This window comes from Panulirus ornatus, chromosome 28, assembly GCF_036320965.1.
Source record: "Panulirus ornatus isolate Po-2019 chromosome 28, ASM3632096v1, whole genome shotgun sequence".
Taxonomy (NCBI): Eukaryota; Metazoa; Arthropoda; class Malacostraca; order Decapoda; family Palinuridae; genus Panulirus; species Panulirus ornatus.
The window spans coordinates 23,780,692-23,808,049 of record NC_092251.1 but is presented as its reverse complement, the minus strand read 5'-3'; the positions used below and the strand labels follow the sequence as shown (position 1 = coordinate 23,808,049).

Here is a 27,358-nt window from a genome sequence, read left to right as displayed (position 1 = left end):
CCTGATTCAGGAGTGTTGCTACTCCTTCCTTAGCGCTTGTCCTCTCACCAACCCCTGACTTTACTCCCAAGACTTTCCCAAACCACTCTTCCCCTTTACCCTTGAGCTTCATTTCCCTCAGAGCCAAAACATCCAGGTTTCTTTCCTCAAACATACTTACCTATCTCTCCTTTCTTCTCATCTTTGTTACATCCACACACATTCAGACAACCTAATCTGAGCCTTCAAGGGGGATGAGCAGGAAAAGACTCCTGTTTCCCTTTCTAGAAATTTAAATACAAGGGGCGGGGGCTACTCCAGGGGGGGCTACTCCATCTCACAGGTAACAGCATCGCTATCTCCTGCTTCAGCAAGGCAGCGATAGGAAAACAGGCAAAAAAAAAGGCCACATTTGTTCACACTCAATCTCTAGCTGTCGTGCATAATGCACCGAAACATAAGTTTATATATAAAGAGAACTCCACCGGTTAATTTATAATTTCATTCAATTAACTATCAAGTCCCCCTTGCATAATGGATACCCTAAATCAAGAAAATTCCAAAATCTGGCAATTTCACCCCAAAGCCGATGGATTTCAGTTATTTGGGTGTACTGTTTCCTAAAGCAACCTTGATAAAACATTTTTGTCAACAGATACTGTTCTATTTGCTCCTACATTGAATTTCGTGTTTGCTAGAAACTCTTTAACTTTTTTGTTTAACTCATGTAGTCTTCATCAAATGCCTCAAAAAATATACAAAGACAATATCCATAATCTATCCTTATACTGTATTAGTGCTTTGTATATGCTGAGATATCTATCTATCTATATCTCTGATGCCCATTTCCTTAGGGAACTCCCTCACTGGGGTGACCATGGCAAAAGTCTCTATAACTGTTGAACAACAGTGCTGCATCTTTGCCTTTAGTGTTTCACCTTAACAGGCCACTGGAAGAGAGCAACTCAAGTGCAGTGCTTTCAGAGGCTCCTAACTAATGTTTCTACCAACTACTTTGAACTAATGTGTTACCTAACATTCCTGTCTAATAATAAAACCTACTACTTCTACCTAAAACTCCAAGCTGATGCTCCTACCTCCGACTTCTACCTAAAGCTCCTTTCTAATATTCCTACCAACTACTTCTCTCTAATGCTCCTTGCAGTCTGCCAAAAGGCAGGACTTGCACAAAGCACTCACTGCAGGACAATCTTGTGTTGCGAAGAATGAGTTGTGTGAGTTACAGTGTTGTCAACTGTTATTTGTAACAAGGAGAGATTGTATGTTTGTGGACAATATACCAACAGTCCACATATCTATCAGGAAGAAAGAAAACACAGCTACGTGGGACAGAGGAGTGCAATTTGACAAACACTGAAGTGCTGACTCACCATGCAGCCATCACTAACCCTCCCGATATCCAGGCAAGTGGTACAAGCAATATACCTCTCTGGTTGGTGACGAAGGTAAAGCAGTAAAAACTGGGCTTGTGTGCTTCAGCCTTATAAAATTCTGTAATGTAGTCCATATTGACTGAGTATATGCATGGGTTTCTTAAGCACTTTTTCAGAGACTTTAATTACCTGCACAGCCAAATCTACATATCTGTATTGTTTCATACAAAGATCTGATCCTCTCCATGCCATCTCGATTTTGTCTCAACATTATCATTACTAGCTTTGTTATCAATCTCTTTGTCTTTTTACAAAAAACTGCTAGTATTCCATTAGATCTCCATTCTAAGTCTTCTCTAATCTATCCATTCCTCTTATCGGTCAATCAAGTACAGGACCTCTCAATATATACAATAGTAATGTTCTTGAAAATCAAAAATGAAGTAATTAAATAATGTTAGTGTTGTAGATTATAGGGTTTCGTCATCAATAAGACAGTGTCGAACATTATACCAGTGAAAAACTAGTATCTATATCCAGGAAATAAATTTTTTTTTTCACTGTCTCCTGCGTTTGCGAGGTAGCGCAAAAAAACAGACGAAAGAAATGGCCCAACCCACCCCCATACACATGTATATACATATATACATACAAAATACTATAATATATAAACTATACAATGAATTCTCTTTATATAAAACAGAAAATAACAAACTTAATTCCAACACTTATGATTACTGCTGTTCCTGAATTGCTTGCTGGTGCTGATGGAGAGGGAGGAGGTGAGTGGAAGAGTTATTTGTGAAGGGGGTCAGATGATGTAGGTGTACAAGGTGGTGCTGATGGTTGAGAGTTTAGCTATTATATCACTAGATATTGATGGCTGGTCCTCCTTACAAGTGTTCTTTTTCTTCAAAAAGATATCTAGTGTGTCTGTTTAGCCTTCCTTGTCTTCTCATGGGGGATCTCCTTATAGCTCCTGATGTTAGCTATGACATTTTCAGCCACCTTTAAACTCTTTACTATAATAGGGTCATCCTTGTCAAATACAGCAAAGGAAATGGTGAAATGCTTCAGCTAAACTCTTGCTAGTGAGAGAATGCACTTGCTCAACTCCCCTTCTGCTACCACATCCTTCAGGCATTCCTTCTCTAACCAAAGAAGATCTTCGTTTGAAAGCTCTTCCGTATATGATAGTAACTACTCCTCCACATCCTCCTCCTCAACGCCAACTTATTTTGCCATTTCCATGTTGTGTGCATGCAATTTTGATACTTTGGCATTGATATAAAAAACCCAGAATCCATGAACAAACTGAGGGCAAAGCTTCCACAACATTCCTTTCATACATGCACTAGTGATCTCTTTCCAGGCGTCACTGATGATCATGATGGCCTCCCTGATGGTGAAGGATTTCCAGCATTCCTTCACAGTAATCTGATTTTCTGTAGCCCTCAAAAGCTTTGCAAATGTTCTCTGTAACTAACAGGCCTTGAAAGCAGATATCATACCTAAGTCCAGTGGCTGGATTAGACATGTAGTGCTGGGCAGAAGAAAGACTTTTTTTTCTTAAAGTTGAAGGTTCCTATCATGGACAAAAGTCCACATCAAGGCCAGGCCTTAATTAAAATATAGAGAATTATGAAACAGAAAAACAAAAGACAAGGGAATGTATTTATGAATTTTGGAGGAAGGGAAGGACCTATCTTTTGAAATGTGCCAGGTCATATTGAGAAAGACATGAGAAGGTATAGAGTTTCAAATCTTCGGTGAGTAGGGAAAGAAGCAGGTGGCAAAACAGCCCAACCTTGAGTTACCAATGGCCACATAATAATCATGTGATGCAGCAGCTTGCTGAGTATCACGTGGTCTAGCTAGTGGAGGGGGCGCACAAACAGCCAGTTCTCAGGAACAAAAACTGAAGTCATGCCTATAGAAGAAGGAAAGTGAACCAACATTGTGGTGTAGTGCATGGATGTCAAGTTTGGAAGTTAGCCTAGGGCAGTTTATGAGTCAGATTGATTTTGACTCAACTCTGTCAAGTAAGCATACAGAGCTAGAATGACCCTACATGTGAGAGCAATACTCCATACAAGGACATATCAATCCCTCATATAAACATAGCAACTGTTCAGACGAGAAGTTTTGACATCTAAATAGGACACCCAGTTTTTTGGAGGCAGACTTAGCTATTCCTGTAATGTGGGGCTTCCAAATAGGAGTGGACATGACAGTAATACTCAGTATATCCACTGATTCAAGAGGTGGAATTACAGACCTGACAAAGGAGAAACAAGAGCTGTGAGGAGTTTTCAATAGAGAGGTGGGTAGAAACTGGGACTTGGAGGCATTAAACTTAACAAGATTTTCTTTACCCAACTGAGATATCCTGTCCAAGGTTGAGTTTATTGAGGAAACAGAACTGAAGGATGTGGATGAATGCAGTGTTGAGTTGTCAGCATATGTGTGCATCGGACTATTTGTGAAGGAGAAGAAATTGCTGAAAAAAGGAGAAAAAGTGTAGAGGACAGGGCAGAACCTTAAGGGACACTGCTGTTGAAGGAGAAAAGGGGTAGGTTGATCCATCAACAACTACAGAGATAGACAGGTCAGAGGAAACTAGATATGAAGGAGCAAAATGAAGGAGGGAAGCCAAAATAGGGGAGCTCAGAGATGAGACCCCAATGTTACACCCCAAAATCTTTCATGGATGATGACCAGACATTAGTGAGATAGGAAAGAATATCACCAGTGGATCTCATCTTGCGGAAGACATACTGGAGATCTGAAAGAGGACTGTGATTTTCAAGGTGTTTAAGGGTATAGGAGTTGAGAAGGCATTCAAAGACTTTGGAAATGGTAAATGTCAAAGCAATAGGACAATAGTTAGTGGGGTCACAATGGTCACTCTTCTTAAGGTTGGAATGTATCAGAGCATGTTTCCAAGGAGAAGGAAAGGCTTTGGTTTTCAAGCAGAAATGTAACAGACAAACAAGCACAGGCACAAGTTCAGGGGTACACTCTCAGTAAATGGGGATGGATGCCATCAGGATCATAAGCTTTCCTTGTGTCCTGAGAAACAAGCACTTTTTGGACGGTCCGAAGATATTATGGGAAGCTGCATAGGATTAGCAAAAAGAGCATCAGGGGTGAAGGAATGTTAGCGTCATCTAAGATATAGTTAGAGGAGAAATGGGAACCAATAAGAGTTGGTTCTGTCAGAACAAAAAAGTGAAAGAAAGGTAGAGTGACAGAAGTCATTAGATATGCCCTTAGCTAAAGACCAGAAAGACCTATCAGTGGATGATGAAGAGAGGTTATTGCACTTCCTTTGAATAAACTTCGCCTCAAGGTTAACATGCTTGGAACGATTATGGGCAGTGATAACAGCTGAGTGGGAGCCAAAGGAAGGAGAGTTCTTCTATTTATCTCCTCAATATCTCTGATGCCTGTTCGCTCTGGGAACTCCCATCAAGGGATGGCTGCAGCAAAAGAGTCTCCACTTATCCTCATCCTTATATGCCTCTCTCACATACACTATTCCATACATCACTCCTCTGTTTCTCTCCCTCAAGTATTCCTCCACCCTATTTGCCCATGTCACGGGTGGTCTTCCACTCACACCCACCCATTAAACTGTACTACCATACACTCTCCTTGTAAACTCTCAGTCTTTCTTTTCACATGCTCAAACCACCTCAAAGTATTGTTTCACATTGGAGTTCACCAGTTAAGGAGACTTCTTTGCCATGGCCACCCCCTTCAAGGATATCCAGGTGGGAACAGGCATCAGAGATATAGATAGATAGATGCCATTTCTTCCTTACAGGTGATAAACTGAAGTCTCCAGTTCAAATAACTATTGGTTTAGGTTTTAAAGCTATTACAGGAAACCTTCAATTTACATCAGCATCAAATCATATTCAAGCTGAGTTTTGGTAAGTGGGATGCTGCAATAATCATTATCAATTTTTTCGCTGGGATATTCAGTGTGACATGTAAAAATTTCAAAGCTATTGTTCATATCTGCTTGCTTTCTAGTCTGCTCTCTCTCTCTCTCTCTCTCTCTCTCTCTCTCTCTCTCTCTCTCTCCACCCCCTTTTTTAATAAATTCCACAGCAATACCATCCAAACCCGCTGCCTTGCCAGCTTTCATCTTCCGAAAAGCTTTCACTACCTCTTCTTTGTTTACCAAATCATTCTCCCTGACCCTCTCACTTCGCACACCACCTCAATCAAAACACTCTATATCTCCCACTCTATCATCAAACACATTCAACAAACCTTCAAAATACTCACTCCACCTCCCTCTCACTTCACCACTACTTGTTATTATCTCCCTATTTGCCGCCTTCATCAATGTTTCAATGTTCCCATTTGTTCTCTTGTCTTACGCACTTTATGTACCTCCTTCCAAAACATCTTTTTATGCTCCCTAAAATTTGACGATACTCTCTCACCCCAACTCTCATTTGCCCTCTTTTTCACTTCTTGCACCTTTCTCTTGACCTCTTGCCTCTTTCTTTTATACATCTCCAAGTCATATGCACTATTTCCCTGTAAGAATCATCCAAATTCCTCTCTCTTCTCTTTCACTAGCAATCTTACTTCTTCATCTCTCCACTCACTACCCTTTCTAATCTGCCCACCTCCCACGCTTCTCATGCCACAGGCATCTTTTGTGCAAGACATCATTGCTTCTCAAAATACATCCCATTCCTCCCCCACTCCCCTTACGTCATTTGCTCTCACCTTTTTCCATTCTGCACTCAGTCTCTCCTGATACTTCCTCACACAAGTCTCCTTTCCAAGTTCACTTACTCTCACCACTCTCTTCACTCCAACACTCTCTCTTATTTTCTGAAAACCTTCATATCTTCACCTTTGCCTCCACAAGATAATGATCAGACATCCCCCCAGCTGCTCCTCTCAGCACATTAACATCCAAAAGTCTCTCTTTCACGTGCCTATCAATTAACACATAATCCAACAACACTCTCTGGCCATCTCTCCTACTTACATATGTATACTTATGTATATTTCTCTTTTTAAACCATGTATTCCCAATCAACAGTCTTTTTTCAGCAAACAAATCTACAAGCTCTTCATCATTTCTTTTTACAACACTGAACACCCCATGTACACCAATTATACCCTCAACTGCCATATTACCTTTGCATTCAAATCATCCATCACTATAACCAGGTCTCATGCATCAATGCTGCTAACACACTGACTCATCTGCTCCCTAAACACTTGCCTCTCATGATCTTTCTTCTCATGACCAAGTGCATAGGCACCAATAATCACCCATCTCTCCCTATCTACTTCCAGTTTTACCCATATCAAACTGGTTTACTTTCTTACACTCTATCACATACTCCCACAACTCCTCCTTCAGAAGCAGTGCTACACCATCCTTTGCTCTTGTCCTCTCACCAGCTCCTGACTTTACTCCAAAGACATTACTAAACTACTCTTCCCTTTTACCCTTGAGTTTCGTTTCACTCAGAGCCAAATCATCCAGGTTCCTTTCCTCAAACATACTACCTATCTCTCCTTTTTTCTCATCTTGGTTACATCCATACACATCTACACACCCCAACCCCAATCTGAGCCTTCGAGGAGGATGAGCACTCCCCACATGACTCCTTCTGTTTCCCCTTTTAGAAAGTTAAAATACAAGGAGGGGGAGGGTTTCTAGCCACCCGCTCTCGTCCCCCTTGTGTTGTTGACAGGTTGCTGAGGATATTCAATATATATATGGTTCATGGTGAAGTGGCAGAGGATTGGCGGAATGCATATATAGTGCCATTGTACAAAGGCAAAGGGGATAAAGGTGAGTGTTCAAATTACAGAGGTATAAGTTTGTCGAGTATTCCTGGGAAATTATATTGGAGGGTATTGTTTGAGAGGATTCAAGGCATTTCCAGAGCATCAGATTGGGGAGGAGCAGTGTAGTTTCAGAAGTGGTAGAGGATGTGTGGATCAGATGTTTGCTTTGAAGAATATATGTGAGAAATACTTAGAAAAGCAGATGTATTTGTATGTAGCATTTGTGGATCTGGAGAAGGCATATGATAGAGTTGATAAAGATGCTCTGTGGAAGGAATCAAGAGTATATGGTGTGGGAGGTAAGTTGCTAGAAGCAGTGAAAAGCTTTTATCAAGGATGTAAGGCATGTGTACGAGTGGGAAGAGAGGAAAGTGACTGGTTCCTAGTGAATGTCGGTTTGCGACAGAGGTGCACGATGTCTCTCTGGTTGTTTAATTTGTTTATGGATGGGGTTGTCAGGGATATGAACGCAAGAGTTTTGGAAAGAGGGGCAAGTATGCAGTCTGTTGGGGATGAGAGAGCTTGGGAAGTGAGTCAGTTGTTGTTCGCTGATGATACAGCGCTGGTGGCCAATTCGGATGAGAAACTGCAAAAATTGGTGACTGAGCTTGGTAAAGTTTGTGAAAGAAGACAGCTGAGAGTAAATATAAATAAGAGCAAGGATATTAGGTTCAGTAGGGTTGAGGGACAAGTCAATTGGGAGGTAAGTTTGAATGGAGAAAAACTGGAGGAAGTGAAGTGTTTACGATATCTGAGAGTGGCTTTGGCAGTGGATGAAACCATGGAAGCGGAAGTGAGTCACTGGGTGGGGGAGGGAGCAAAGGTTCCAGGAGCATTGAAGAATGTGTGGAAGGCGAGAACATTATCTCGGAAAACAAAAATGGGTATGTTTGAAGGAATAGTGGTCCCAACAATGTTATATGGTTGTGAGACAGGGGCTATAGATAGAGTTGTGTGGAGGAGGGTGTATGTGTTGGAAATGAGATGTTTGAGGACAATATGTGGTGAGAGGTGGTTTGATAGAGTAAGTAATGAAAGGGTAAAAGAGGTGTGTGGTAATAAAAAGTGTGGTTGAGAGAGCAAGAAGAGGGTGTATTGAAATGGTTTGGTCACATGAGTGAGAAAAGATTGACCAAGAGGATATATGTTTCAGAGGTGGAGGGAATGAGGAGAAGTGGGAGACCAAATTGGAGGTGGAAGGATGGAGTAAAAAAGATTTTGAGCAATCGGAGCCTGATCATACAGGAAGGTGAAAGGCGTGCAAGGAATAGAGTGACTTGGAACAATGTGGTATACCAGGGTCGACGTGCTGTCAATGGATTGAACCAGGGCATGTGAAGCATCTTGGGTAAACCATGGAAAGTTTTGTGGGGCCTGGATGTGGAAAGGGAGCTGTGGTTTTGGTAAATTACAAATGACAGCTAGAGTTTGAGTGTGGACGAATGTCGCCTTTGTTGTCCTTTCCTTGCGCTACCTATCACGCACGCTTGGGGGGGGGGGGGGGGGTGTCATTTCATGTGTGGCGGGGAGGCAGTGGGAATGGATGAAGGCAACATGTATGAATATGTGCATGTGTATATATGTATATGTCTCTGTATGTATATGAATGTATACTTTGAAATGAATAGGTATGTATATGTGCGTGTGTGGGCATTTATGTATATACATGTGTATGTGGGTGGGTTGGGCCATTCTTTTGTCTGTTTCCTTGCGCTAACTCTCTAATTGCTGATTGCTGTTTCCTGTATTAATCCCAGGAACTGATGAAGAATGGCTGCATCTGCTCACATCCATTCTCTAGTTGTCACATGTAATGCACCAATACCACTGCCTCCTATCCACAACCAGGCCTCACACCTTTCTATGGTTTACCCAGGACACTTCACATGCCCTGGTTCAGTCCACTGACAACAAGTCAACCCCCATATACCACATTGTTCCAATTTACTGTATCCTGTGTATGCCTTGCATCCTCCAAATGTTCAGATCTCATTCACTCAAAATCTTTTCACTTCATCCATCCATCTTCAAATTGGTTTTCCTGTTCTCCTTCCTCCCTCCACTCTTGACACATTTATCTTCTTTGTCAACCCTTCCTCCCTTATTCTCTGCATATGTCCTCTCTGTCAACCTTTTTTTTCACTCACTCTCTCTATATGTCTAAACCATTTGAGTACAGCCTCTTCTGCTTTCTCAACCACACTCTTTATATTACCACACATCTCTCTTACCCTTTCATGACTTACTCGATCAAATGGCCCCACACCACATATTGTCCTCGAACATCTTATTTCTAAGACATCCACCCTCTTCCACACAGCCTCATCTATAGCCCATGCCTCACATCCAAATACTATTGTTGGGACTACTAACCCTTTAAACATAAATTTTTGCCCTCCTAGATTATGTTTTCTCTTTCCACATATTCTTCACTGCTCCAAGAAACTTCCTACTCCCTATGACTCAATTCTGCTTCCATTGTTCCATTCACTAGCATGTCCATGCACAGATATTTAAAATACTTCACTTCCTCCAATTTTCCTCCATTCAACTCACTCCAATTAACCTGTCCCTCAACTACAAGAAAATTAGTATTAGTGGCAACAAATCCTGCTGCTACATCATGCATCTGGCAGTGCAGAGAAAGCTATGCAACACTGATAGACTGCACATGTTGATGGCAAGAGGACAGCCAGATCCAGTCAAGTCCTATCAGGAGAGAGTATCCTATTAATTTTCATTACTACATATGCTTAATACATACCATTCTTTTCTTTTTTATAAATACTGCCAAACACAGGGGTAGGACACGAAATCAACCAGCTGCGATGAATGGGTTAAAGATGCAACTGACAAAGCAACTCTCTCAGCCAGTGTAGGTGTAAAGCAGTTGATCAAATGTTGAAGGGAACAAAGACAGTCCAGAACAAATGTGCAGTGATGAAAATGAAGATTTTTAATACAAAGGAATGCAAAAGAATTTAAACAGCAATATCCCAATGGGTTCTTTCATGGCTATCTATTATACTGGAAAATGTCAGAAACTCACATGCTGGTGTGGTAAGAATAGAAAAGCACTTATATGTATCAAAGAAAAATCTGCAAACTTTTCAAGTTACTCAGGAGGAACATATAAAGCAGTTGTGGACTTGAAATATTCAACACGTTAATTCCCAAGGGTATCTTTGGTATGGTTTTTGACCACTCTCATTGGAAAATAAATCTTTATGTTAACAATCATATTAAAAAGTACTTTGTCTCATTCAAGGTCAGACATTTGCCCTCAATTCTGTGTCTATTACTATGAGTGAAATTAGATGAATCAATGCTTACATACTTCATTAGACAGATTCTTGAAGCCTTTGATAATTCTGAATACTGCATCTACATCACATCACCGGTAACCTATCTTTTCTAAGGTAAATAAATCTAGGATTCGTTTCTCAGTCCAGTAATCATCTTAGTAGCTCAATGCTGTACTAACACCATTCTGTCTATGTCCAAGATAGTAAAATTGGAGGAAGATGCATTATAACTGCAGGACATAAACACAATGGCCACATCTCAAAAGAGAAAGGCACCACAGATCAAGATTAGCAAACACAGGTCAATGATGGTCTTTGGGCTGGTGTTCAAACAAATTCTGAAAAGGAAGAATGAATGGCAAAGGATGAAGATAAAGTTAAAAAGGTAACTGATGTGATGATCTTGCCTAATACAAGTCTAATGTTGCCGATGCAAGCATGGAGAAAAGGGTTAGCCAATGACAATAAACTCTGACATGATGTATACCCAAGAGTTGCTATAGCAGGCTATGAAACTTGTCAGAAAAAATGAATTCAAGGGGATGTTCATCAAAAGTGACAAACTAACAGACTATCTACCTACCTACCTATGAGTACCAATGATGATATTTAAGCATAATGCTGAATGCTCATCAAATTTTTTCTCTTGGGTAATACTACCTGTGTTATCAGTTTGTCCTGAAAATATTTTTTCTATAATGAATCTACCTTCAATAATTTCCTATGACAAGATTTTGCCATGAAAACAGGGCTAGTGAGAAGTACTACCACCATGTCTGCTTGATGAATAAGACCACTCTTCTCAGCTGCCACCAGCAATACAAAATTCATCAATTCTCGGTTCATCTGGGACTGATTTCAGTCACAAATTACGTATTTTTTAATGTTTCTCTCAGTGCTCCATACAAATTTTGATTTTCCTTGCTGTTTGCTGATGATAACGCACTGGTGCCTGATTCAGGTGAGAAACTGCAGAAGCTGGTGACTCAGTTTGGTAAACTGTGTGAAAGAAGAAAGCTGAGAGTAAATGTGAATAAGAGCGAGGATATTAAGTTCAGTAGGGTTGAGGGTCAAGTCAATTGGGAGGTAAGTTTGAATGGAGAAATACTGGAGGAAGTAAAGTGTTTTAGATATCTGGGAGTGGATCTGGCAGCGGATGGAACCATGGAAGCAGAAGTGAATCATAGGGTGGGGTAGGGGGCGAAAATCCTGGGAGCCTTGAAAAATGTGTGGAAGTCGAGAACATTATCTCCGAAAGCAAAAATGGATATGTTTGAAGGAATAGTGGTTCCAACAATGTTGTATGGTTGCGAGGCGTGGGCTATGGATAGAGTTGTGCGCAGGAGGTGGATGTGCTGGAAATGAGATGTTTGAGGAAAAAATGTGGTGTGAGGTGGTTTGATCGAGTAAGTAATGTAAGGGTAAGTAAGATGTGTGAAAATAAGAAGAGCATGGTTGAGAGAGCAGAAGAGGGTGTTTTGAAATGGTTTGGGCACATGGAGAGAATGAGTGAGGAAAGATTGACCAAGAGGATATATGTGTCGGAGGTGGAGGGAACGAGGAGAAGTGGGAGACCAAATTGAAGGTGGAAAGATTGAGTCAAAAAGATTTTGAGTGATCGGGGCCTGAACATGCAGGAGGGTGAAAGCCAGGCAAGGAATAGAGTGAATTGGATCGATGTGGTATACCATGGTCGACGTGCTGTCAATGGATTGAATCAGGGCATGTGAAGCGTCTGGGGTAAACCATGGAAAGTTGTATGGGGCCTGGATGTGGAAAGGGAGCTGTGGTTTCGGGCATTATTGCATGACAGCTAGAGACTGAGTGTGAACAAATGGGGCCTTTGTTGTCTTTTCCTAGCGCTACCTCGCACACATGAGGGGGGAGGGGGATGTTATTTCATGTGTGGCGAGGTGGCGATGGGAATGAATAAAGGCAGACAGTGTGAATTGTGTGCATGTGTATATATGTATATGTCTGTGTGTGTATATATATGTGTACATTGAGATGTATAGGTATGTATATTTGCGTGTGGGGACATGTATGTATATATATGTGTATGGGGGTGGGTTGGGCCATTTCTTTTGTCCGTTTCCTTGCGCTACCTCGCAAATGCGGGAGACAGTGACAAAGCAAAATAATAATAATAATGATAATAATAAATATATATATATATATATATTTTTTTTTCATACTATTTGCCATTTCCCACGTTAGCGAGGTAGCGTTAAGAACAGAGAACTGGGCCTTAGAGGGAACATCCTCACCTGACCCACTTCTCTGTTCCTTCTTTTGGAAAATTTTATATATATATATATATATATATATATATATATATATATATATATATATATATATATTTTTTTTTTTTTTTTTTTTTTTTTTTTTTATACTTTGTCGCTGTCTCCCGCGTTTGCGAGGTAGCGCAAGGAAACAGACGAAAGAAATGGCCCAACCCCCCCCCCCCATACACATGTACATACACACGTCCACACACGCAAATATACATACCTACACAGCTTTCCATGGTTTACCCCAGACGCTTCACATGCCTTGCTTCAATCCACTGACAGCACGTCAACCCCTGTATACCACATGACTCCAATTCACTCTATTTCTTGCCCTCCTTTCACCCTCCTGCATGTTCAGGCCCCGATCACACAAAATCTTTTTCACTCCATCTTTCCACCTCCAATTTGGTCTCCCTCTTCTCCTCGTTCCCTCCACCTCCGACACATATATCCTCTTGGTCAATCTCTCCTCACTCATTCTCTCCATGTGCCCAAACCATTTCAAAACACCCTCTTCTGCTCTCTCAACCACGCTCTTTTTATTTCCACACATCTCTCTTACCCTTACGTTACTTACTCGATCAAACCACCTCACACCACACATTGTCCTCAAACATCTCATTTCCAGCACATCCATCCTCCTGCGCACATCTCTATCCATAGCCCACGCCTCGCAACCATACAGCATTGTTGGAACCACTATTCCCTCAAACATACCCATTTTTGCTTTCCGAGATAATGTTCTCGACTTCCACACATTTTTCAAGGCTCCCAAAATTTTCGCCCCCTCCCCCACCCTATGATCCACTTCCGCTTCCATGGTTCCATCCGCTGACAGATCCACTCCCAGATATCTAAAACACTTCACTTATATATATATATATATATATATATATATTTCTTTTTTTTTGCTGTCTCCCGCGTTTGCGAGGTAGCGCAAGGAAACAGACGAAAGAAATGGCCCAAACCACCCCCATACACATGTATATACATATGTCCACACACGCAAATATACATACCTACACAGCTTTCCGTGGTTTACCCCAGACGCTTCACATGCCCTGATTCAATCCACTGACAGCACGTCAACCCCGGTATACCACATCGATCCAATTCACTCTATTCCTTGCCCTCCTTTCACCCTCCTGCATGTTCAGGCCCCGATCACACAAAATCTTTTTCACTCCATCTTTCCACCTCCAATTTGGTCTCCCACTTCTCCTCGTTCCCTCCACCTCCGACACATATATCCTCTTGGTCAATCTTTCCTCATTCATTCTCTCCATGTGCCCAAACCATTTGAAAAACACCCTCTTCTGCTCTCTCAACCACGCTCATTTTATTTCCACACATCTCTCTTACCCTTACGTTACTTACTCGATCAAACCACCTCACACCACATATTGTCCTCAAACATCTCATTTCCAGCACATCCATCCTCCTGCGCACAACTCTATCCATAGCCCACGCCTCGCAACCATACAACATTGTTGGAACCACTATTCCTTCAAACATACCCATTTTTGCTTTTCGAGATAATGTTCTCGACTTCCACACATTCTTCAAGGATCCCAGGATTTTCGCCCCCTCCCCCACCCTATGATCCACTTCCGCTTCCATGGTTCCATCCGCTGCCAGATCCACTCCCAGATATCTAAAACACTTTACTTCCTCCAGTTTTTCTCTATTCAAACTTACCTCCCAATTGACTTGACCTTCAACCCTACTGTACCTAATAAGCTTGCTCTTATTCACATTTACTCTTAACTTTCTTCTTTCACACACTTTACCAAACTCAGTCACCAGCTTCTGCAGTTTCTCACATGAATCAGCCACCAGCGCTGTATCATCAGTGAACAACAACTGACTCACTTCCCAAGCTCTCTCATCCACAACAGACTTCATACTTGCCCCTCTTTCCAAAACTCTTGCATTCACCTCCCTAACAACCCCATCCATAAACAAATTAAACAACCATGGAGACATCACACACCCCTGCCGCAAACCTACATTCACTGAGAACCAATCACTTTCCTCTCTTCCTACACGTACACATGCCTTACATCCCTGAGGACAGGGGAGAAAGAATACTTCCCACATATTCCCTGCGTGTCGTAGAAGGCGACTAAAAGGGGAGGGAGCGTGGGGCTGGAAATCCTCCCCTCTCGTTTTTTTTTTAATATTCCAAAAGAAGGAACAGAGAAGGGGGCCAGGTGAGGATATTCTCTCAAAGGCACAGTCCTCTGTTCTTAAAGCTACCTCGCTAACGCGGGAAATGGCAAATAGTTTGAAAGAAAGAAATATATATATATATATATATATTTATTTTGCTTTGTCGCTGTCTCCCACGTTAGTGAGGTAGCGCAAGGAAACAGATGAAAGAATGGCCCAACCCACCCACATACACATGTATATGCATGCACGACCACACAGGCAAATATACATACCTATACATCACAAAGTATACATATATATATCCACACAGACATATACATATATACACATGTACATAATTCATACTGTCTGCCCTTATTCATTCCCATCGCCACCCCGCCACACATGAAATAACAACCCCCTCCCACCTCATGTGCGCGAGGTAGCACTAGGAAAAGACAACAAAGGCCCCATTTGTTCACACTCAGTCTCTAGCTCTCATGTAATAATGCACCAAAACCACAGCTCCCTTTCCACATCCAGGCCCCACAGAGCTTTCCATGGTTTACCCCAAACGCTTCACAGCCCTGGTTCAATCCATTGACAGCACGTTGACCCCAGTATACCACATTGTTCTAATTCACTCTATTCCTTGCACCCCTTTCACCCTCCTGCATGTTCAGGCCCTGATCACTCAAAATCTTTTTCACTCCATCTTTCCACCTCCAATTTGGTCTTCCACTTCTCGTTCCCTCCACCTCTGACACATATATCCTCTTGGTCAATCTTTCCTCACTCATTCTCTCCATGTGACCAAACAATTTCAAAACACCCTCTTCTCCTCTCTCAACCACACTCTTTTTATTACCACACATCTCTCTTACCCTATTATTACTTACTCGATCAAACCACCTCACATCACATATTGTCCTCAAACATATCAATTCCAGCACATCCACCCTCCTCCAAATATCTCTATCTATAGCCCATGCTTCACAACCATATAATATTGTTGGAACCACAATTCCTTCAAACATACCCATTTTTGCTTTCCGAGATAATGTTCTAGATTTCCACACATTCTTCAACACTCCCAGAACTTTTGCCCCCTCCCCTACCATATGATTCACTTCTGTTTCCATAGTTCCATCCGCTGCCTAATCCACTCCCAGATATCTAAAACACTTCACTTCCTCCAGTTTTTCTCCATTCAGACTTACCTCCCAATTGACATGTCCCTCAACCCTACTGTACCTAATAACCTTCCTCTTATTCACATATACTTTCAGCTTTCTTCTTTCACACACTACCAAACTCAGTCAACAGCTCCTGCAGTTTCTCACACGAATCAGCCACCAGCACTGTATCATCAGCAAACAAGTGACTCACTTCTCAAGCTCTCTCATCCACAACAGACTGCATACTTGCCCCTCTTTCCAAAACTCTTGCATTCACCTACCTAACAACCCCATCCATGAACAAATTAAACAACCACGGAGATATCACACACCCCTGCCGCAAACCTACATTCAATGAGAACCAATCACTTTCCTCTCTTCCTACACGTACACATGCCTTACATCCTCCATAACAACTTTTCACTGCTTCTAACAACTTGCCTCTCACACAATATATTCTTAATACCTTCCACAGAGCATCTCTATCAGCTCTATCATATGCCTTCTCCAGATCCATAAATGCTACATACAAATCCATATACTTTTCTAACTATTTTTCATATACATTCTTCAGGGCAAACACCTGATCCACACAGCCTCTACCACTTCTGAAACCACACTGCTCTTCCCCAATCTGATGCTCTGTACATGCCTTCACCCTCTCCATCAATACCCTCCCATATAATTTACCAGGGATACTCAACAAACTTATACCTCTGTAATTTGAGCACTCACTCTTATCCCCTTTGCCTTTGTACAATGGCACTATGCAAGCATTCCGCCAATCCTCAGGCACCTCACCATGAATCATATATACTTTAAATAACCTTACCAACCAGTCAACAATACAGTCACCTCCTTTTCTAATAAATTCCACTGCAATACCTTCCAAACCCGCTGCCTTGCCAGCTTTCATCTTCTGCAAAGCTTTTACTGCCTCTTCTCTATTAACCAAATCATTTTCCCTAACCCTCTCACTTTGCACACAACCTTGCCCAAAACACCCTATATCTACCACTCTATCATCAAACACATTCAACAAACCTTCAAAATACTCACACCATCTCCTTCTCACATCACCACTACTAGTTATCACCTCCTCATTAGCCCCCCTCACTGAAGTTCCCATTTGTTCCCTTGTCTTATGCACTTTATTTACCTCCTTCCAAAACATCTTTTTATTCTCCCTAAAATCTAAAGATAGTCTCTCCTCCATCTCTCATTTGTCCTCTTTTTCACCTTTGCACCTTCCTCTTGACCTCCTGCCTCTTTCTTTTATACACCTCCCACTCATTTGCATTATTTCCCTGCAAAAATCGTCCAAATGCCTCTCTTTTCTCTTTCACTAATAATCTTACTTCTTCATCCCACCACTCACTACCCTTTCTAATCTGCCCACTTCCCACGCTTCTCATGCCACAACCATCTTTTGCACAAGCCATCACTGCTTCCCTAAATACATCCCATTCCTCCCCCACTCCCCTTACCTCCTTTGTTCTCACCTTTTTTTCCATTCTGTACTCCATTTATTTTGCTTTGCCGCTGTCTCCCGCGTTAGTGAGGTAGCGCAAGGAAACTGACAAAAGAATGGCCCAACCCACCCACATACACATGTACCTACATACACGTCCACACACGCAAATATACATACCTATAAATCTCAATGTATACATATATATACACACACAGACATATACATATATACATGATATATACTGTCTGCCTTTATTCATTCCCATCGCCACGTCGCCATACATGGAATAACAACACCCTCCCCTCTCATGTGTGCGAGGTAGCACTAGGAAAAGACAACAAAGGCCCCATTCGTTCACACTCAGTCTCTAGCTGTCATGTAATAATGCACCAAAACCACAGCTCCCTTTCCACATCCAGGCCCCACAGAGCTTTCCATGGTTTACCCCAAACGCTTCACAGCCCTGGTTCAATCCATTGACAGCACGTTGACCCCAGTATACCACATTGTTCTAATTCACTCTATTCCTTGCACCCCTTTCACCCTCCTGCATGTTCAGGCCCTGATCACTCAAAATCTTTTTCACTCCATCTTTCCACCTCCAATTTGGTCTTCCACTTCTCGTTCCCTCCACCTCTGACACATATATCCTCTTGGTCAATCTTTCCTCACTCATTCTCTCCATGTGACCAAACAATTTCAAAACACCCTCTTCTCCTCTCTCAACCACACTCTTTTTATTACCACACATCTCTCTTACCCTATTATTACTTACTCGATCAAACCACCTCACATCACATATTGTCCTCAAACATATCAATTCCAGCACATCCACCCTCCTCCAAATATCTCTATCTATAGCCCATGCTTCACAACCATATAATATTGTTGGAACCACAATTCCTTCAAACATACCCATTTTTGCTTTCCGAGATAATGTTCTAGATTTCCACACATTCTTCAACACTCCCAGAACTTTTGCCCCCTCCCCTACCATATGATTCACTTCTGTTTCCATAGTTCCATCCGCTGCCTAATCCACTCCCAGATATCTAAAACACTTCACTTCCTCCAGTTTTTCTCCATTCAGACTTACCTCCCAATTGACATGTCCCTCAACCCTACTGTACCTAATAACCTTCCTCTTATTCACATATACTTTCAGCTTTCTTCTTTCACACACTACCAAACTCAGTCAACAGCTCCTGCAGTTTCTCACACGAATCAGCCACCAGCACTGTATCATCAGCAAACAAGTGACTCACTTCTCAAGCTCTCTCATCCACAACAGACTGCATACTTGCCCCTCTTTCCAAAACTCTTGCATTCACCTACCTAACAACCCCATCCATGAACAAATTAAACAACCACGGAGATATCACACACCCCTGCCGCAAACCTACATTCAATGAGAACCAATCACTTTCCTCTCTTCCTACACGTACACATGCCTTACATCCTCCATAACAACTTTTCACTGCTTCTAACAACTTGCCTCTCACACAATATATTCTTAATACCTTCCACAGAGCATCTCTATCAGCTCTATCATATGCCTTCTCCAGATCCATAAATGCTACATACAAATCCATATACTTTTCTAACTATTTTTCATATACATTCTTCAGGGCAAACACCTGATCCACACAGCCTCTACCACTTCTGAAACCACACTGCTCTTCCCCAATCTGATGCTCTGTACATGCCTTCACCCTCTCCATCAATACCCTCCCATATAATTTACCAGGGATACTCAACAAACTTATACCTCTGTAATTTGAGCACTCACTCTTATCCCCTTTGCCTTTGTACAATGGCACTATGCAAGCATTCCGCCAATCCTCAGGCACCTCACCATGAATCATATATACTTTAAATAACCTTACCAACCAGTCAACAATACAGTCACCTCCTTTTCTAATAAATTCCACTGCAATACCTTCCAAACCCGCTGCCTTGCCAGCTTTCATCTTCTGCAAAGCTTTTACTGCCTCTTCTCTATTAACCAAATCATTTTCCCTAACCCTCTCACTTTGCACACAACCTTGCCCAAAACACCCTATATCTACCACTCTATCATCAAACACATTCAACAAACCTTCAAAATACTCACACCATCTCCTTCTCACATCACCACTACTAGTTATCACCTCCTCATTAGCCCCCCTCACTGAAGTTCCCATTTGTTCCCTTGTCTTATGCACTTTATTTACCTCCTTCCAAAACATCTTTTTATTCTCCCTAAAATCTAAAGATAGTCTCTCCTCCATCTCTCATTTGTCCTCTTTTTCACCTTTGCACCTTCCTCTTGACCTCCTGCCTCTTTCTTTTATACACCTCCCACTCATTTGCATTATTTCCCTGCAAAAATCGTCCAAATGCCTCTCTTTTCTCTTTCACTAATAATCTTACTTCTTCATCCCACCACTCACTACCCTTTCTAATCTGCCCACTTCCCACGCTTCTCATGCCACAACCATCTTTTGCACAAGCCATCACTGCTTCCCTAAATACATCCCATTCCTCCCCCACTCCCCTTACCTCCTTTGTTCTCACCTTTTTTTCCATTCTGTACTCCATTTATTTTGCTTTGCCGCTGTCTCCCGCGTTAGTGAGGTAGCGCAAGGAAACTGACAAAAGAATGGCCCAACCCACCCACATACACATGTACCTACATACACGTCCACACACGCAAATATACATACCTATAAATCTCAATGTATACATATATATACACACACAGACATATACATATATACATGATATATACTGTCTGCCTTTATTCATTCCCATCGCCACGTCGCCATACATGGAATAACAACACCCTCCCCTCTCATGTGTGCGAGGTAGCGCTAGGAAAAGACACCAAAGGCCCCATTCGTTCACACTCAGTCTCTAGCTGTCATGTAATAATGCACCAAAACCACAGCTCCCTTTCCACATCCAGGCCCCACAGAACTTTCCAAGGTTTACTCCAGATGCTTCACATGCCCTGGTTCAATCCATTGACAGCACGTCAACCCCGGTATACCACATCGTTCCAATTCACTCTATTCCTTGCATGCCTTTCACCATCCTGCATGTTCAGGCCCTGATCACTCAAAATCTTTTTCACTCCATCTTTCCACCTCCAATATGGTCTCCCACTTCTCCTCGTTCCCTCCACCTCTGACACATATATCCTCTTGGTCAATCTTTCCTCACTCATTCTCTCCATGTGACCAAACCATTTCAAAACACCCTCTTGTGCTCTCTCAACCACACTCTTTTTATTACCACACATCTCTATTACCCTTACATTACTTACTTGATCAAACCACCTCATACCACATATTGTCCTCAAACATCTCGTTTCCAGCACATCCACCCTCCTGTGCACAACTCTATCCATAGCCCACGCCTCGCACCCATACAACATTGTTGGAACCACTATTCCTTCAAACATACCCATTTTTGCTTTCCGAGATAATGTTCTCGACTTACACACATTCTTCAAGGCTCCCAGAATTTTTGCCCAGTCCCCCACCCTATGATTTACTTCCGCTTCCATGGTTCAATCCGCTGCAAAATCCACTCCCATATATCTAAAACACTTCACTTCTTCCAGTTTTTCTACATTCAAACTTACCTCCCAATTGACTTGACCCTCAACCCTACTGTACCTAATAATCTTGTTCTTATTCACATTTACTCTCAACTTTCTTCTTTTAAACACTTTACCAAACTCAGTCACCAGCTTCTGCAGTTTCTCACATGAATCAGCCACCAGCACTGTATCATCAGTGAACAACAACTGACTCACTTCCCAAGGTCTCTCATCCACAACAGATTGCATACTTGCCCCTCTTTCCAAAACTCTTGCATTCACCTCCCTAACAACCCCATCCATAAACAAATTAAACAACCATGGAGACATCACACACCCCTGCTGTAAACCTACATTCACTGAGAACCAATCACTTTCCTCTCTTCCTACACGTACACATGCCTTACATCCTCGATAAAAACTTTTCACTGCTTCTAACAACTTGCCTCCCACACCATATATTCTTAATACCTTCCACAGAGCATCTCTATCAACTCAATCATATGCCTTCTCCAGATCCATAAATGCTACATACAAATCCATATACTTTTCTAACTATTTCTTACATACATTCTTCAAGGCAAACACCTGATCCACACATCCTCTACCATTTCTGAAACCACACTGCTCTTCCCCAATCTGATGCTCTGTACATGCCTTCACCCTCTCAATCAATACCCTCCCATATAATTTACCAGGAATACTCAACAAACTTATACCTCTGTAATTTGAGCACTCACTCTTATCCCCTTTGCCTTTGTACAATGGCACTATGCAAGCATTCCGCCAATCCTCAGGCACCTCACCATGAATCATGTATACATTAAATAACCTTACCAACCAGTCAACAATACAGTCACCCTCTTATCTAATAAATTCCACTGCCATATCTTCCAAACCCGCTGCCTTGCCAGCTTTCATCTTCCACAAAGCTTTTACTGCCTCTTCTCTATTTACCAAATCATTTTCCCTAACCCTCTCACTTTGCACACCATCTTGACCAAAACACCCTATATCTACCACTCTATCATCAAACATTCAACAAACCTTCAAAATACTCACTCCACCTCCTTCTCACATCACCACTACTTGTTATCACCTCGCCATTAGCCCCCTTCACTGAAGTTCCTATTTGTTCCCTTGTCTTATGCACTTTATTTACCTCCTTCCAAAACATCTTTTTATTCTCCCTAAAATTTAAAGATAGTCTCTCCCCCCATCTCTCATTTGCCCTCTTTTTCACCTTTGCACCTTTCTCTTGACCTCCTGCCTCTTTCTTTTATACATCTCCCACTCATTTGCATTATTTCCCTGCAAAAATCATCCAAATGCCTCTCTTTTCTCTTTCACTAATAATCTTACTTCTTCATCCCACCACTCACTACCCTTTCTAATCTGCCCACTTCCCACGCTTCTCATGCCACAAGCATCTTTTGCGCAAGCCATCACTGCTTCCCTTAATACAACCCATTCCTCCCCCACTCCCCTTACCTCCTTTGTTCTCACATTTTTTCCATTCTGTACTCCATCTATTTTGCTTTGTCGCTGTCTCCTGCGTTAGTGAGGTAGCGCAAGGAAACAGACGCTTCACATGCCCTGGTTCAATCCATTAACAGCACGTTGACCCCAGTATACCACATCGTTCCAATTCACTCTATTCCTTGCATGCCTTTCACCCTCCTGCATGTTCAGGCCCCGATAACTCAAAATCTTTTTCACTCCATCTTTCCACCTCCAATTTGGTCTCCCATTTCTCCTAGTTCCCTCTATCTTTGACACATATATCCTCTTGGTCAATCTTTCCTCACTCATTATCTCCATGTGACCAAACCATTTCAAAATACCCTCTTCTGCTCTCTCAGCCACACTCTTTTTATTACCACACATCTCTCTTACCCTTACATTACTTACTCGATCAAACCACCTCACACCACATATTGTCCTCACACATCTCATTTCCAGTACATCCACCCTCCTGCGCTCAACTCTATCCATACCCCACGTCTCGCAAACATACAACATTGTTGGAACCACTATTCCTTCAAACATACCTATTTTCACTTTCCGAGATAATGTTCTCGACTTCCACACGTTCTTCAAGGCTTCCAGAATTTTCGCCCCCTCCCCCACCCTATGATTCACTTCCGCTTCCATGGTTCCATCCGTTGCCAAATCCACTCCCAGATATCTAAAATACTTCACTTCCTCCAGTTTTTCTCCATTCAAACTTACCTCCCAATTGACTTGACCCTCAACCCTACTGTACCTAATAACCTTGCTCTTATTCACATTTACTCTTAACTTTCTTCTTTCACACACTTTCCCAAACTCAGTCACCAGCTTCTGCAGTTTCTCACATGAATCTGCCACCAGCGCTGTATCATCAGTGAACAACAACTGACTCACCTCCCAAGCTCTCTCATCCACAACAGACTTCACACTTGACCCTCTTTCCAAAACTCTTGCATTCACCTCCCTAACAACCCCATCCATAAACAAATTAAACAACCATGGAGACATCACACATCCCTTCCGCAAACCAACATTCACTGAGAACCAATCATTTTCCTCTGTTCGTACACGTACACATGCCTCACATCCTCGATAAAAACTTTTCACTGCTTCTAGCAACTTACCTCCCACACCATATATTCTTAATACCTTCCACAGAGCATCTCTATCAACTCTTATCATATGCCTTCTCCAGATCCATAAATGCTACATACAAATCCATTTGCTTTTCTAAGTATTTCTCACATACATTCTTCAAAGCAAACACCTGATCCACACATCCTCTGCCACTTCTGAAACCACACTGCTCTTCCCCAATCTGATGCTCTGTACATGCCTTCATCCTCTCAATCAATACGCTCCAACATAATTTCCCAGGGATACTCAACAAACATATAGCTCTGTAATCTGAGCACTCACTTTTATCCCATTTCCCTTTGTACAATGGCACTATGCAAGCATTCCACCAATCCTCAGGCACCTCATCATGAGTCATACATACATTAAATAATCTTACCAACCAGTCAACAATAGAGTCAACCCCTTTTTTAATAAATTCCACTGCAATACCATCCAAAACTGCTACCTTGCTGGCTTTCATCTTCTGCAAAGCTTTTACTACCTCTTCTCTGTTCACCAAATCATTCTCCCTAACCCTCTCACATTGCACACCACCTCGACCAAAACACCCTATATCTGCCACTTTATCAACAAACCTTCAAAATACTCACTCCATCTCCTTCTCACATCACCACTACTTGTTATCACCTCCCCATTAGCCCCCTTCACTGACGTTCCCATTTGTTCCCTTGTCTTACGTACTTTATTTACCTCCTTCCAAAACATCTTTTTATTCTCCCTGAAACTTAATGATACTCTTTCACCCCAACTCTCATTTGCCCTCTTTTTCACTTCTTGCACCTTTTTCTTGACCTCCTGCCTCATTTTTTTGTACATTTCCCAGTCTTTTCTTTCTTTCATACTATTCGCCATTTCCCGCATTAGCGAGGTAGCGTTAAGAACAGAGGACTGGGCCTTAGAGGGTATATCCTCACCTGGCCCCCTTCTCTGTTCCTTCTTTTTGGGAAAAAAAAAAAAAAAGAGAGAGGGGAGGATTTCCAGCCACCCGCTCCCTCCCCTTTTAGTCGCCTTCTATGACACGCAGGGAATACGTGGGAAGTATTCTTTCTCCCCTATCCCCAGGGATAACATTTCCCAGTCATTTGCATTATTTCCCAGCAAAAATCGTCCAAATGCCTCTCTCTTCTCTTTCACTAATAATCTTACTTCTTCATCCCACCACTTACTACCCTTTCTGTCGCTGTCTCCCACATTTGCGAGGTAGCGCAAGGAAACAGACGAAAGAAATGGCCCAACCCACTGCTATACACGTGTATATACATACATGTCCACACACGCAAATATACATACCCATACATCTCAATGTACACATATATATACACACACAGACACATACATATATACACATGCACACAATTCACACTGTCTGCCTTTATTCATTCCCATCGCCATCTCGCCACACATGGAATAACATCCCCCTCCCCCCTCATGTGTGTGAGGTGGAGCTACTAAAAGACAACAAAGGCCCCATTCGTTCACACTCAGTCTCTAGCTGTCATGCAATAATGCCCGAAACCACAGCTCCCTTTCCACATCCAGGCCCCACAGAACTTTCCATGGTTTACCCCAGACGCTTCACATGCCCTGATTCAATCCATTGACAGCACGTCGACCCCGGTATACCACATCGATCCAATTCACTCTATTCCTTGCCCGCCTTTCACCCTCCTGCATGTTCAGGCCCCGATCACGCAAGATCTTTTTCACTCCATCTTTCCACCTCCAATTTGGTCTCCCACTTCTCCTCGTTCCCTCCACCTCCGACACATATATCCTCTTGGTCAATCTTTCCTCACTCATTCTCTCCATCACTGCTTCCCTAAATACATCCCATTCCTCCCCCACTCCCCTTATGTCCTTTGTTCTCACCTTTTTCCATTCTGTACTCAGTCTCTCCTGGTACTTCCTCACACAAGTCTTCTTCCCAAGCTTACTTACTCTCACCTCTCTCTTCACCCCAACATTCTCTCTTCTTTTCTGAAAACATCTACAAATCTTCACCTTTGCCTCAACAAGATAATGATCAGACATCCCTCCAGTTGCACCTCTCAGCACATTAACATCTAAAAGTCTCTCTTTCGCGCGCCTATCAAGTAACACATAATCCAATAACGCTCTCTGGCCATCTCTCCTGCTTACGTATATCTCTCTTTTCAAACCAGGTATTCCCAATCACCAGTCCTTTTTCAGCACATATATCTATAAGCTCTTCACCATTTCCATTTACAACAATGAACATCCCATGTACACTAATTATTCCCTTTACTGCCACATTACGCACCTTTGCATTCAAATCACCCATCACTATAACCCGGTCTCGGGCATCAAAACTACTTACACACTCAGCTGCTCCCAAAACACTTGCCTCTCATCATCTTTCTTCTCATGCCTAGATGCATATGCACCAATAATCACCCATCTCTCTCCATCCACTTTCAGTTTTACCCATATCAATCTAGAGTTTATTTTCTTACGCTATCACATACTCCCACCACTCCTGTTTCAGGAGTAGTGCTACTCCTTCCCTTGCTCTCGTCCTTTCACTAACCCCTGACTTTACTCCCAAGACATTCCCAAACCACTCTTCCCCTTTACCCTTGAGCTTCGTTTCACTCAGGGCCAAAACATCCAGGTTCCTTTCCTCAAACATACTACCTATCTCTCCTTTTTTCTCATCTTGGTTACATCCACACACATTTAGACATCTTAATCTTAGCCTTCGAGGAGGATGAGCACTCCCTGCATGACTCCTTCTTCTGTTTCCCCTTTTAGAAAGTTAAAATACAAGGAGGGTAGGGTCTCTACATCATGAATCTCATTATAGCTTTATGCCATCAAGCTGACAAGGACAAACATACAGTCGAGGTAAAAAAAAAATCAGGAATTTAGATGGGGAGAGACACTCCTAACCTAAAGAAAGTGTGACTAGGCTCCTAACCAAAGTAAGTCAGACCAGCACTGTAAAGTGAATAAAACCTCATATTAACATTGTGCTAAAGTGGTTACATCACCTTAATGGTGCTGTGGTTAGCACTGCTAACTACTAATCAACTGACCTCATTTCAATATTTAGTAATGACAGACAGCACACATCTCACTCAGGTGTCCATCTTTTCTCTGGTTGGCAGATAAACAGGTACCAACTTCGGATGGGGTAAAGAACCACAGCTTTGACAGGCCTACCCAGCTGACAGGATGCAACTTAGTAACACCAGGGGTGTCCATGTTTGGGAACCTACCAAGAATTACTGTTTTACTTTCTTTCATGTGTAATGGCTGGGAGTAAATGGCACACAGATAAAAGGATGGGTATCCTGACCTAGTTGTAATAGAGAACAAACTTTACTAATCTGTCCAGAGGGTTACACAACAGCAAAAAGAAACAGTAAAGAGAAAAGAGGACAGGCCTTCTTGATAAGAGATAATATCAAGTTCCAAAAAATATCAATAGACAACCACTTGAAGCTATATATAATGGGAAGAATTACTACATGGAAGATGAATGTTGTG

General features: G+C 42.1%; 1 protein-coding gene across 1 annotated transcript in view; it reads right to left on the bottom strand.

The window, feature by feature from the left end:
* Window positions 1-27,358, bottom strand: part of LOC139757917 (uncharacterized) — a 401,228-nt gene that overhangs the window by 192,442 nt on the left and 181,428 nt on the right. The window lies entirely within an intron of this gene.